The 14,888-nt window shown below is 45.2% G+C and overlaps 1 long non-coding RNA gene across 1 annotated transcript; it reads left to right on the top strand.

Moving 5' to 3' along the window:
• Positions 1 to 5,443: 5,443 nt before the first annotated feature.
• On the top strand, positions 5,444 to 6,151 carry LOC123097203 (uncharacterized). Its single transcript, XR_006446911.1, has 2 exons — positions 5,444 to 5,597; positions 5,682 to 6,151. It is a non-coding gene; the product is annotated as an uncharacterized lncRNA (long non-coding RNA).
• The last annotated feature ends 8,737 nt before the right edge of the window (positions 6,152 to 14,888 follow it).

The following is a 14,888-nucleotide window of genomic DNA, read 5'->3' as shown; positions in this document are numbered from 1 at the left end:
CTCACTTTAATAGGGCACCACGTAATTCCGTTGAGACGACACCGTTTGAACTATGGTTTGGAGAAATCTAAGTTGTCGTTTCTTAAAAGTTTGGGGATGTGACGCTTATGTGAAAAAGTTTCATCGTGATAAGCTCGAACCCAAAGCGGATAAATACATCTTCATAGGATACCCAAAATGGTTGGGTATACCTCCTATCTCAGATCCGGAAGCAAAAGTAATTGTTTCTAGAAACGGGTCCTTTCTCGAGGAAAAGTTTCTCTCGAAATAATTGAGTGGGAGGATGGTGGAGACTTGATGAGGTTAATGAACTGTTACTTCAACCAGTGTGTAGCAGGGCACAGGAAGTTGTTCCTGTGGCACCTATACCAATTGAAGTAGAAGCTTATGATAGTGATCATGAAACTTTGGATCAAGTCACTACCAAACCTCGTAGGTCGACGAGGATGCATACTGCTTCAGAGTAATACGTGATCCTGTCTTGGAGGTCATGTTGCTAGACAACAATGAACCTACGAGCTATGGAGAAGCAATGGTGGGCCCATATTCCAACAAATGGTTAGAAGCCATAAAATCCGAGAGAGGATCCATGACTTTGGAAGAAATACTTGATGGTCGTAAGGCCATTGGGTAAGGATGGATTTTGAAAGAAAGACATACAATGATGGTAAGAATCACCATTAAGAAAGCTCGACTTGTCGTTAAGATGTTTTCCGACAAGTTCAAGGAGTTGACTACGGTGAGGCTTTCTCACTCGTAGCGATGCTAAGAGTCTGTTGGAAATGGATTAGCAGTTACTGCATTATTTATGAAATCTTGCAGATAGAATGTCAAAACATTGTTTCCTCGACAGTTTTCTTGAGGAAAGGTTGTATGTGATACAACCAGAAGGTTTTGACAATCCTGAAGAACGCTAACAAATATGCAAAAACTCTAGCAATCCTTCTAAGGACTGGAGTAAGCATCTCGGAGTTGGAATGTACGCTTTGGTGAGATGATCAAAGATTTTGGGTTTATGCAAAAGTTTATGAGAAACTTGTATTTCCAAAGAAGTGAGTGGGAGCACTATAGAATTTCCGATGAGTATATGTTGTTGACACATTGTTGATCAGAAATGATGTAGAATTTCTAGAAAGCATAAAGGGTTATTTGAAAGGTGTTTTTCAATGGAAAACCTGGATTAGGCTACTTGAACAATAAGCATCAAGATCTATAGGATAGAAATGCTTAATAATACTTTCACATGAGCACATACCTTGACATGATCTTGAAGGTGTTCAAGATGGATCAGTCAAAGAAGGAGTTCTTGCCTGAGATGTAAGGTACGAAGTTAAGACTTAAAGCTCGACCACGGCAGAATAGAGAGAAAGGACGAAGGCCGTCCCCTATGCTTCAGACGTAGGCTCTATAGTATGCCATGCTGTGTACCGCACCGGAAGTGTGCCTTGCCATGAGTCAGTCAAGGGGTACAAGAATGATCCAGGAATGGATCATTGTACAGCGGTCAAAATTGTCCTTGGAGTAAATAAGGACATGTTTCTCGATTATGGAGGTGACAAAGAGTTCGGCGTAAAGGGTTACGTTGATGCAAGCTTTAACACCTATCTAAATGACTCTGAGTAGCAAACCGGATACGTATAGTGGAGCAACCATTTGGAATAGCTCCAAGTGGAGCGCGGAAGCAGCGTTTACAATATGACATAGAGAATTTGCAAAATACATACAGATCTGAATGTTGCAGACCCGTTGACTAAAACTTCTCTCACAAGCAAAACATGGTCAAACCCGAGAACTCATTGAGACTTAATCACATGTTGATGTGAACTAGTTTAGACACTAGTAAACTCTTTGGATGTTGGTCACATGGCGATGTGGTGACCTATCAGTGTTAATCACATGGCGATGTGAACTAGATTATTGACTCTAGTGCAAGTGAGAGACTGTTGGAAATATGCCCTAGAGGCAATAATAAATTAGTTATTATTATATTTCCTTGTTCATGATAATCGTTTATTATCCATGCTATAATTGTATTGATAGGAAACTCAGATACATGTGTGGGTACATAGACAACACCATGTCCCTAGTAAGCCTCTAATTGACTAGCTCGTTGATCAATAGATGGTTATGGTTTCCTGACCATGGACATTGGATGTCATTGATAACGGGATCACATCATTAGCAGAATGATGTGATGGACAAGACCCAATCCTAAGCCTAGCACAAAGATCGTAGTTCGTATGCTAAAGCTTTTCTAATGTCAAGTATCATTTCCTTAGACCATGAGATTGTGCAACTCCCGGATACCGTAGGAATGCTTTGGGTGTACCAAACGTCACAACGTAACTGGGTGGCTATAAAGGTGCACTATAGGTATCTCCGAAAGTGTCTGTTGGGTTGGCACGAATCGAGACTGGGATTTGTCACTCCGTGTAAATGGAGTGGTATCTCTGGGCCCACTCGGTAGGACATCATCATAATGTGCACAATGTGACCAAGGGGTTGATCACGGGATGATGTGTTACGGAACGAGTAAAGAGACTTGCCGGTAACGAGATTGAACAAGGTATCGGTATACCGACGATCGAATCTCGGGCAAGTACTATACCGCTAGACAAAGGGAATTGTATACGGGATCGATTGAGTCCTTGACATCGTGGTTCATCCGATGAGATCATCGTGGAACATGTGGGAGCCTACATGGGTATCCAGATCCCGCTGTTGGTTATTGACCGAAGAACGTCTCGGTCATGTCTGCATGGTTCCCGAACCCGTAGGGTCTACACACTTAAGGTTCGATGATGCTAGGGTTATAAAGGAAGTTTGTATGTGGTTACCGAATGTTATTCGGAGTCCCGGATGAGATCCAGGACGTCACGAGGAGTTCCGAAATGGTCCAAAGGTAAAGATTTATATATGGGAAGTCCTATTTTGGTCACCGGAAAAGTTTTCGGTTTTATAGGTAACGTACCGGGACCACCGGGAGGGTCCCGGGGGTCCACCAAGTGGGGCCACCGGCCCCGGAGGGCTGCATGGGCCAAGTGTGGGAGGAGACCAGCCCTAGGTGGGCTGGTGCGCCCCCCCACAAGGGCCCAAGGCGCCTAGGGTTGGGGGAGGGGGCGCACCCACCTAACTTGGGGGGCAAGTTTCCCCTCCCCCCCCCTTGGCCGCCCCTCAGATGGGATTTGGGCTGGACGCCGTCCCTAGGGTGGAATCCTAGGTGGAGGCGCAGCCCCCCCTCTCCCCCTATATATACTTGAGGGGTTTTTGGGCTGCCAACAGATGAGTTTCACCTCTCCCAGGCCCAGCCCTACCTCTCTCCCTTCTCCTCTCCCGCAGTGCTTGGCGAAGCCCTGCAGGATTGCCATGCTCCTTCACCACCACCACGCCGTCGTGCTGCTGCTGGACGGAGTCTTCCTCAACCTCTCCCTCTCTCCTTGCTGGATCAAGGCGTGGGAGACGTCACCGGGCTGTACGTGTGTTGAACGCGGAGGTGTCGTTCGTTCGACACTAGGATCTCCGGTGATTTGGATCATGACGAGTACAACTCCTTCAACCCCGTTCTCTTGAACGCTTCCGCTTAGCGATCTACAAGGGTATGTAGATGCACTCTCCTTCCCCTCGTTGCTGGTTTCTCCATAGATAGATCTTGGTGACTCGTAGGAAAATTTTGAATTTCTGCTACGTTCCCCAACATTAAGTACCGCTTACAAGCGGTACTACCGCCCGACAAGGGCGGTACTATCGCTGCCAACATCGGTACTACCGCGGGGGTGCATTAAGCAAACCCCAAACACAACAGATGGAAGCAATAATGCCTGAACTACCATAACTTCTGCAAATGAGCTTTGAATTGAGCAAACTCAAGCTTGTTGGATAGATGACGACGACTAGCATCCAACAGCGACATAACCTCCAACATATAGAAGAGGCAGGGGAGGTATGCCAAGATATAGAAGAGACAAACCTCCAACAGAGAAGAACCGACATAACCTCCAACATCACATCATAGAAGATGCATTTGAACTCCATTTTCGGTGAACTCGAGCTGGTCATCAAGATGACCATAAGCTCTAACCCCAACATCGAAAACATCATAGAAGATGCATGTGAACTTTGTTTTCGATGAACTCGAGCTTGTCATGAAAATGACCATAAGCTCCAAATCTCACAAGGATAAGAACCAATAAAGATGATGCAATGATGCAATGGTTTGAGCTCTCTATGAATGATATGATCAAGCTACTCATTGAGAGCCTCCCTTGATAGTACGACAATCGATCCTATAACCCGGTCTCCCAACTACAACCATGAGACCGGTAAAATAGAAAACCTATCAAGGGCAAACCTTTGCCTTGCACAAAGTCCACTTGAGTTAGATGATGACGATATTGACTCCCTCAAGTTGGACCACCTTTCTTGATTGTGTTGGCTCGATGAAGACTAGTTGATTGCTCCCCCATACTCCACTATCAGTGAGCCACTCTTTGGCACATCTTCACAAGTCCATTGACACCACAATGGACGGCAAGCTTCAAGGATGATCTCTTCGTGATGATCCACTTGAACTTGTACACCGCAATCTTGATGACGATCACCACTTGATGTCATCCTCCATGGGTTGTATGAGATCTTGCTCTTGATGCAAAACCCATGGAAACAAACCTAACCCCACATAGAACTTACACGTAGATCATGGGTTACCATACCATGGGATCGCTTGATCCCTCTCGGTACATCTTGTACGCTTTGTGTGTTGATCAACTTAATTCACTCCTGACTTAGTCTTGATCAACCTTGTATCGTGTCTTCTACATGACCACTATTTGGACAATTCCTTGAATAGCATATTGGTCAACATATAAACTCCTTGAAACCAACAAATGGACTTCAAGAAATTTCTATGGACAGATCCTTCAAATATAACTCAAGACAACCATTAGTCCATAGAGATTGTCATTGATTACCAAAACCAAACATGAGGGCACCGCATGTTCTTTCAGCGAACAGTCGCGTAGTCGCTTCCCAAAAACCAAACCGCCCTCTCGTGTACAGGATCCAGAGAGGTGGAGTTTCGGAGACCTGCTCTCCCGTCAACCGTGTACACGGTGAACGGGATGGAGTCGCCGGCAGCAGCAGCAAAGGAACGACGTGGGCGTGGAGGCAGATATGATCTGATTAGCATGGCGGCTAGGGTTGGTAGACGCTACACACACACACACACACACATATATATATACATAGGCAAAATTGGTTAGTACTCCTAGGAGTACATACTCCCATCCCACGTGTCACTCCTTTGGTTGAGCGCCGTCCATTTGTTGGTACTCATCCGTTCAATATTGGTCGTATGGAAATTAGTTGCCCGATTCATGTTTATAGGGATTCTTGCTGACATTTTTCACGGAAATACAGGTCAGGCTAGTAGATAGAAGAATATAAATATGGATGGCCGTGGCGTTATCTCCTGATCTCCCGGATTATTCTGCCGGCGACAGCTAAAACAACGAATTCAAGATACACAACTAACCTGACGTTGGCAGAGATGATGATGGCAACATCATCGTCCACCTTCTACATCTCATCATCGAGACCAGGTATGGCTCAGCATTCAATGTTTCGTCCTTTATGTTCCTTGTATTTCTACGATTTCGATCTGAATCTGATCAGTTCTATCGCAGTATAAACTAGGCGTTCAAGAGCACGTGGCCAGAAACGGCTCAAGTCGCTCGATGAGGATGAGAAGATTTGGTGGCCGGCGACTCGACGACGCCATGCTACTCATGGCCGGCGGCCGGCTGCTCAACAACATCACACAAGACTTGACCGGCGGCAGACCGACGACATCCTCACGCAACGCACTATGTGTCTCCTAATGATCACCGTGCATGGATTAGTAGATCGGCTACTCCAATCACAAGTGCACACACCTCGTGCTTGGTGATTCAATGGATATACATAGTAGATATATTTATTTTCGTGATGTCTAGTGTACAAATCTATATGGAACGTACATTACATGAAGATGTAGAAACAAAGGGCACATGCACTCTCGGCTAATTTTCTTACTAGGTGTACTTATTTTTGCTAAGATGAAACTTTGGTCTATTACTTCTGTAATATAATTAAGAAGTATGTATACCTTTTACCATTTATATTTTGAAATTTTCTAGTGACATTTGGAACTAGATTCCTATCGAAGTACTCCTTTCACGCCCGCTGTACTCTGTCAAGATGATACTTCTTTGAGAATCAGTATATATTCCTTTTTGGGAAAAGAAGTGCATAATCTTTTAATTGCCAATTAAATAGTACACATTCTTTTGGAACTAAGCAATACATACCCTTTCCATACAAAAGGCCCCTCCCAGAAAAAGGAGTACATACTTCCAAAAAAAGCAGTATATATATACCCCTCCCAAAAAAGGCAGTACATACTTCTCTAAAAGAAATCAGTACATTGATACCTCTAAAAAAAGCAGTATATACTTCTCTAAAAGAAATCAGTACATTGATACCTCTAAAAAAAGCAGTATATACTTCTTCTTTTTGCAAAATCAGTATGTACTTCTCTAAAGAAAGCAGTATACAAGTAGTAATTTTGATAACCAGTATGTACCCATTATTACATTAAAAAGAGTATATATATACCACTAACTTGGCAAGTGGTATATACTCCTTAAAATTGTATGCTACTCTAGTCAGTACCATATGCTGATTCCAAAAGTCAAGACCAAACACGTGAGCTCAATGTTTGAACAAATATCCCACTCCTATTCTCCCGGAGTTGTTACAGCTAACAAGGAGATTAATTAGCATTTTAAAATAAGAAGCACGGCTGCCCCGGTATGTTGCAACGGGTTGTTCTTTATCTGTCTGCGTGATCCATCGAGGGTAGCAGTACATACTCTTGGGAGTATAAAAAAGGTGTCCTAAATATATGCGTGGCCGCATGGGCTGTACCCACATCCGAGTCGGTAACAACCCACGATCGGACGTCTTAGATCGTGGTCCACCTGTCAAAGACTCTCCGTTCTTGGCCGGCAAAAATAAGCGTGTAGCGAGGCGCGCGCCGGAGGAGCGCGCGAGTGCCTCTTCTCTTCTTAAGCTTCAATAGCATATGGAAGAGAATCCCTTATAAGGAGGTCCAACTCCTCTTCAACTAGCAAGGTGGGCTAAACTTCCCACAACACTTAGTGCCATATAACCCACATGAGCCCTTAGGAATTTTCTTAAATTGTTAGATGGGCCCAAGGCCCATCCTAATATTTCAACAGGGATTGTATCCCTTCCAACCCACCCCGTCCGTCGTGCAAGCCATGGAAGAGAGAGGGGAGCACGATGGCCTCTGGACCATCACATGGGAAAAGGACATGCCCATGCACTGTCGCTCGCCGCTGCCGCTTGCGCACTCGTTCTCCTCCGTCCACCCCCACCTCCAATTCCATCTCTGGTTGTGGCGCCACCGCATATGGCAAGTCTGGGTACACGCACCCGCCGCCCATCTTAGAGGACACCGGCGCGCGCCCCACTCTTAGCGTTGTCTTATATGTGGCCAACTACAGGCTTGCGGTGGTGCTGACCCACGACGATTTCGCCTTGCCCTTGAGGCCATCGCCGCGGACGACAGCGGGCGCGCGTCATGATATCATCGTCCGTTTCGGTGAGCCCATCGCCACCGTGGCCACGATGCCCGCGCCCAAGGTCCCGGTCGCCATCTCCGTTCCCCCGGTGACTCTTGTCGTGCGTTAACTGGTCGATGAGTTCAAGTTTGACGCCGAGTAACATGTCTGTGATCTCAGCCGTTGGCATCTGGCTTGCTGTAACACCTCAAAAATTTAACCAGGTTTTAGTTATTAAAATGTTGCCAAGAGTTTAAAATTTTTGCGTGCAAGAATATCTCTGTTGATTTCAAAACTTTTTTTTTAATATTAAGGAATTTTTCCCAAGTGGATCCTTCCAAAACATATTGGACTTATATGCCCTCTCATTAAAAACATCTCTCAATCAGTAGATTTATTTATTAAATTATTTCACCCTGAGTTTTTATTCATTAAAATGACTTGTTTTAAGTTTTGGAGCTCTTTTTGTACTACAACCAGTTGATAGACTTAACTAAAAATCCAACCAAAATTTGGAGATGTCATGTGATGTATCTAGATCACTTTTGTGCAATAATATATTTCATTCATTGCATATTTTGAGTGCTACACATGTTTTTCTTCTCTGGTCCAGTGGACAATTTTGCACTACAACCCTTTTAAATATTTCTTTCTAGCTTCCACCAAAATTATGGGATGTCAGTAGGAGCATATCATTCCATTATATGCAAAAATCCAGGGATGTTCTTTGAAAATTTTGAGTGAATCAACCTCATCTTCATTCTGGTCCAACTTGATGGTTTGTACAGCAACCATATTCTTGCTTGCTCTTTGGCCCTAGATTCTTTTCCCTACTTGTAGTCCTCCATGCTAAACCCCTAAGTCCAGGAGCATGCACTCATTGGATCATTTTTGGTTCATGAAATAATGCCATTCTCCTCCTATCCAGATTTCAAGTTCTGCAAAACTTGCACTAGCAAGTTTGTGCTTTTCACCAACTAACCTCACCACCCTCTTGTGCATCCAAAGAGACACTGATCTGGAAGAATTGACCACTCCAAGAAATGCCTAGGTGCCTGTGGCATTTTGTCAAACACCTTGAGAGTATGACCAGATTTGACATGAGTTGTTGTTGGCATTGTGAACTTGGTCTCCTGACCAAACCACCTTGTCCCTTGATCTTCCCTCTATCACTAACCTAGTCCTGTTGCTTGCCAACCTCACCTGAGACCTCTAGCATGCCCCGGCATTTTATCGAACACCTTCCGTGCGTGCACTGGGCGCGAGCAGAGCGCGCGTATTGCACGAGCCACGGCCGAGCCGACACGCCGCGCCCCTGGTTTTTGGCCCGCTCTGTAGCGCCACGCCACGCACTACCCTCCTCACAGCAACACGCCAAGCCGCCCTGGCAGCCTACAGCGCCGCCATCAGAGCTTTGGCGGCACGCCGGCGTCCGCAGCGAGTCTCGGCCAGGTCGGTGCCGTCCAAGCCACCAGCGCTCACCAGCTGCCCCCTTAAGCATCTCCAGCTCATCCGCAGCCTCGTCCTCTAGCGCTCGTCGCCGCCACGACGCCCTAGCTACAGCAAGGCGGTTCGCCGGCGAGCTTATCCGCGGCCACGGGAACCGACCTCGCTAGGCTATATAAAGCCCTCGATCCTGCCTAGGCTCTTCAGCAGCCTCACTCGAGCCGTAGGAAGCCTTTCCCCCTCCCCAGTTGGCCAGGGGCCACTCTCTTCCCCAACTCTGGCAGGGTCGACCGTCACCTCGCTCCGGCAAAATACGGCCAATGCCAAAGCCCCCAGACCCCTCCTGTGCTTCCATCCTCCTCCACATGACCCTACGGAGCCGCCCAACATCGCAGACCCGCTCGGGAACCACCATGCCCGGAATCCCCAAATCCACCGAAGCCTCCCCTCCGCCGCGGAGCTCGTCGCCGACGACTCCCTCCGTCCCCATCACTCTCTCGACCACCAGGAGGACCGCCTAGGAGTGGCGGATCCATCCCTGCACTCGGATGCCCGCGAAGAACCGCCGTTCGCCGGCGACGATCGCCGGACGCCCCGCCTCTGCTCGGGCAGAGAAGAGGAGGGAGTGGGGACTGGTCAAACCTGACCAGTGGCCCCCCTTGACCCACTGTTAGAGACCCAGCCCCGCCTCCACATGTTTAAGTAGAAGCGCAAAACCCCGAGTACGTCTCCCCTGTTCGAAGACGTATTCTGCCCGAAACGTTTTCTTTTCTGTTTTGTTTTAAATAACAGATTTTGACCAAACTTTGACATGCTGTGTCTTTTTAAATACAACTTCAAATAGATTAATTCCTTTTCCTACCTATCTCAAATATTGTCTAGTTTATTTTAAGATTTATTGGAAAAAATTTCAAAACAACTTTTTGTGCTGTTTTGTTTTTGTGTGTTAATTCATATATTTTTTTAAAAAAATAGGATTTTTGAAGAGAGGAGAAATATTTTCAAGAGTTGGAAATGCACCCTGCCTTCCCATGACCTGAAGGCAAGCATGCTGAACCCCGGCATAATATTTTGTGTGTGTTCGTTGACACGTTTATAACACCACCTCATTTCGGAGAAACTTGTTATTTCATGTGATATGATCATTGGCATGAATGCTTATTAGTGATTTCCATGCTGTTGGAAATGAACACACTTGTGATGATGATCATCCTCATGTGCCTTGCATGCATACCAGAAGGAATCCGGGAAAACCTCTGCCTTGGGTAGGCATGAGTTTGTCGCCGGTCTCCGTCAGGACGGTTGTGTCCGGTATGGCGTGGTAAGGTATAATGAGCGGTGACTCTGTTGGTTGAAATATATTCGTTATGCTAATCATGCAGGGAATACTTAAACCTCCTGAGTCGACCATAGATCGAGTCTTGTTCCAGTAACCCCAATATTTGTTTCGTACTACCACTCATCTCTACAACAAGTGGAGTACGGTTCAGTAAGTTGTCAACCTCTTTCTAGCACACACCGTACAGAGAGGCCAGGGTGGAAGATACCGGTTGTAGCTGGTAGGCAGGCCACCTGGTCCGGGGCATGGGTGTTTCCGGTTGAGACCGAGAGGGGAGGCTACCCCTTAGAGCGCGCAGTATAAATTTGATCCCATGCTACGCGAGATTGTAGCCTCCCCACTTAGAGTTTGCTTGACAGGTGTCGTGGGTGATTCCAGACACGTGTAAGTTAAGATGGTGTGTGCAAGTTAGGTGTGTTTTCAACAAAAAGACCGTAGACGGAATTAGTCCCTATGGACTAAAGGAATCCGTTACTCGTGGATAAAGAGTACACCCTCTACAAAGATTAAACCTATTCGAATAGCCATGTCCATGGTTAAGGATTACAGTCTGGGATGGGTCAAGTGTCGGTCTTAGTGTCGGTCTTCGGAGGAGAAACTGTTAAACCAGAACATGGATTGTGACTTGTGATTTATGATGATTATGATTATTTTTTTATTTATGGACTAACCCCTTTATATTATTTGAAATATAGAGTATCCTTGGAATGGTTTTTTTACCTCCTGGATATTCACTATGATTTCTTTTAAAGCCCTTTATGTGGTGTCGCTCAGACGCCCGACTGTGGCATTTCTTTTAAAGTCCTTTATATGGTGTCGCTCAGACGCCCGACCGTGGCATTTCTTCTAAAGCCCTTTATATGGTGTCGCTCAGACGCCCGACTGTGGCATTTCCTTTAAAGCCCTTTATGTGGTGTCGCTCAGACGTCCGACTGTGGCATTTCTTTTAAAGCCCTTTATGTGGTGTCGCTAAGACGCCCGACTGTGGCCGACTGTGGCATTTCTTTTAAAGCCCTTTATGAGGCGTCGCTCCAGACGCCCGATCGGTGCTTTTTATTATTAATATGTTATTGCATCTACATAAATAACCTGCTTACATGCATCAGAGAATTATTTCTGTGACTGACGTCATGAGCATAAATATTTCAGAACATCGTTGTTATATTATACCCGTGTTCATAATGTTTGCGAGACATTCAAAGTACTCACTGGCTTGTCCCTGGCTATTGTCTTGGCCAGATTTCTTGCGCGGAGAGGAGCGACCGTGATGACAGCCCCGGAACCCACGCACTGGTGATAGCAGCCTCGCGAAGATAGGAGTTAACCTGGTCAGCTGTTCCGTGGGAAATGGAGTCCCATACACACTGATGATTCACAACCCGCTTCCGCCATCAACCACTAGAAACCATTTGTTGTACTCACAGACCAGAATGGTCTTGTACTACATATATTGTATTTTTGCTTGAAATTTCTGTATCAAGTTGGTGCCTCATCAGCTAACAGTTATCCTGGGGCTGATGAGCACAAGGGCCATTTTCTGGGACTTAATACCCGGAGAATCGGTCGCCACACTTGCTTGTTACTAATAAGTTTGGGTTCAGTAGAATATGTAATTTTGTTCCTTCTTGAGGAGCTTCTTGCAGCTGTGGACATGATGTTGTTGGTTCATGTGGCTGTTGTGTTGCAGCCACTGCCTCACACTACTGACCCGTGGGCATGGGATTTATCCAAGTGAAAGTGCTCCTCTCATGTCTATTTCTATCCAGGAAGTCGGACCTGAATTTAACTACATGACCTACAATATCTAGAAACTCAAACCATCGTGTCATATTAGAATCCTTCATGACATGCTATATTATTATTTATCATTAGAGGTTAACTAAGTATTTTCTTTTCAGGCACCTTGAACAAATTCTGGAATTGAAGAAGTTCAGGGACCTGTCCGAGATTCAATATTGTTCAGGATTGATACATCAAAGATTTGAAAAGAGTACCTATATTATGTATGAAATATTGGAAAAGGCGGTAGGCGTAAGCGAGACGGTTGGCCTTCGCCTAGTGCCTAGTCGGTGCTTAGGCGCCCTAGGCGCAACCTACGCGGTAATATACTTTTTGCTATGAAGGTGTATATGTGGTTATTATTTGTATTGATATTAATTAAGGGCATATAATAAGCTAACTATCACCTGTGAGGGTAACATCTTTCATACACACCTTGGAACATTTTTTGAATGTTAATAAACTTTTTTGAACTATGGAAACATTTTACATTGTACAAACATTCTTTGAAATATCACAAACACTTTTTTTGAAACTCGTGGACATTTTTAAAATGTAACACATATTTTTTTAAATATGCAAACATTTTATTTACATTGTATTTACATTTTTTGAATGTGACATGCATTTTTTAATGTCTCGGACTTTTTCATATGCACGTTTAATTGTTTTTTTAAATGCATGATAAAAAATATATTTTTTACATAAAGTGTATTTGGATAATAAACCAATATGTAAAAAAATAAAGGAAAAGGTGAAGAAAAAGGATAAATGCGTGACGTCAGCATGGCTTGGCGTGTGGTTACTGGGCCGGCCCATGACCTCCTCCCTGTAGGCCAGTACTCGATCGCGTCACGTGTTGGTGGCCTCATGCCGTGATTCGTCTCGACCGTCGAGGTGAAGCATTGAATATGCCTAGTCATATTCCGGCCGTACCGTCCGGCCGCGTGCGTGCGTGCGTGCGTGAAACGATCCACCGTCTCCGGCTCACGTGCAGTAGCGACGCGCCATAAAGCATCATCGATCGTCCGACCGACTGCGTCGTGACTGATGAATGCACGCACGATCCGGTCGACCACCGACAGCGAATCGAGAGGAGGCAATGGGCCGAGCGAACCTGTGCCTTTCCTTTGCCAACGCTCTTCCGTTCCGTGAATCAGATGGCCGGCACGAAAGGGATGTCCTCGGACGCAAGACAGGGAGCCCCCAAGCCGAGCGAGAATCGCGCTCAAACTTGCCGAGTGCTAACCACTTTGCCTTTGAGAGACACGGCAGAAAACAACCGGTCGATTCGCCCTGAACGAACGAACCTGCCCATGGCTCCACCTCCACGAGATCGTGCTTTGCTTTCGTACTGTGTATACGTGGCGTGGGTACTACGACGGCACATCTGGGAAACCTCTGCATCATTTCCCGCCCATGTTTCTGGCAAAGAGAAAACTCGCTCCAAAGATAACGGGAAGTGGCGGGCCATCGGCCATGCGCTTTGCCAGCAAACTGCAATTGCTCCCTGCAAATGACGACATGACATATGTTTAGTGCTGAATTAGAGATAGTTTGGGTTCGGTTAGAGCTCGTTGGATAACATATGTTTGGTGTTTATATCTGTGACGTTGAACGGAGAGCAATAAGCAATTAGTGTTAAAGTACAAAGTTTTCGCCTCAAGTGGCCCGGGCAATTTGGGTGGCATGAGATGATTTGGTTCTTAATAATATTGTCTCAGATTCTTTGACCAACGCACCATAGGGTTATGCACCACGAAATTATATTATTGAACTCACATCTGAAAGGGCTGGGTTGTATAACCTCCAAGACACTTGATTCATGCACTGTTGGTCAAGTGGATGGTCAAAATTAAATCACGAGATACGAGTATGGTGTACAAATAAATTCGGAAAAAGTTAACTGTCAACCAGTCGGTGGGAGAGGGGTGGCAAGTGAACCCCTTTTGATGGCAGTTTTAGTTTGAAGAAGAGAACAAATGATGTCGCTTGAAGAAACTACCATCTCCTCAAACTAAAAATGCCACTGAAATCTTTTGCAAATGCCAACCCCCCCTTCTGGCGACCGTTTGCCAGCTAAGGGGCTGCAATAATTTTTGCAAGTGCGGCGCTGATCATCCATTGGCACTGAAACACCAAGACGTCGTTACAACAATATTGTCTACAATTTAAATTCGGTTTTTGTTTTCTTATCTTCTCGTTTGTTTTGTATCTGCAACCAACGGATGTTTGATTGCAGTTGTTGACCGATGGGGCACCGGTTGATGATCCAAGACGATGTCGGTCTTACTATGGTGGGGTTGTCATGGACATTTATCCTTTTCTACCTGTCATGCATATGTAATGATGTTGATCAACGGACTTTTTTTGTTGCGTTATGGGTTGTTGAGGTGGATGTTTTTATTATTTTGTTGTATCATGTAATTCTCGAACGGACATCTAAATTTATTTAGAATAATGTATTTTCCTAAAAATATTGACATAAAAATTGACAATCATTCAAATTTCCAAAACCTTTTAATTATATAAACCCTCATTGACTGTCTTATGTTAAAGCGCCTACCTACTACCTAGTATTAATTTTCATAAATCATATGTATTTTCCTCATGCTCGGCGCCATTATTTTTCATCTGATTTTGCCTCGAATGTCATCTATGGCCTCGACTCTAATATATTGACTTCCGCCATAAGATTGTGC

Source organism: Triticum aestivum, chromosome 1B, assembly GCF_018294505.1.
Source record: "Triticum aestivum cultivar Chinese Spring chromosome 1B, IWGSC CS RefSeq v2.1, whole genome shotgun sequence".
Taxonomy (NCBI): Eukaryota; Viridiplantae; Streptophyta; class Magnoliopsida; order Poales; family Poaceae; genus Triticum; species Triticum aestivum.
This window is presented reverse-complemented; position numbering and strand designations above follow the sequence as displayed.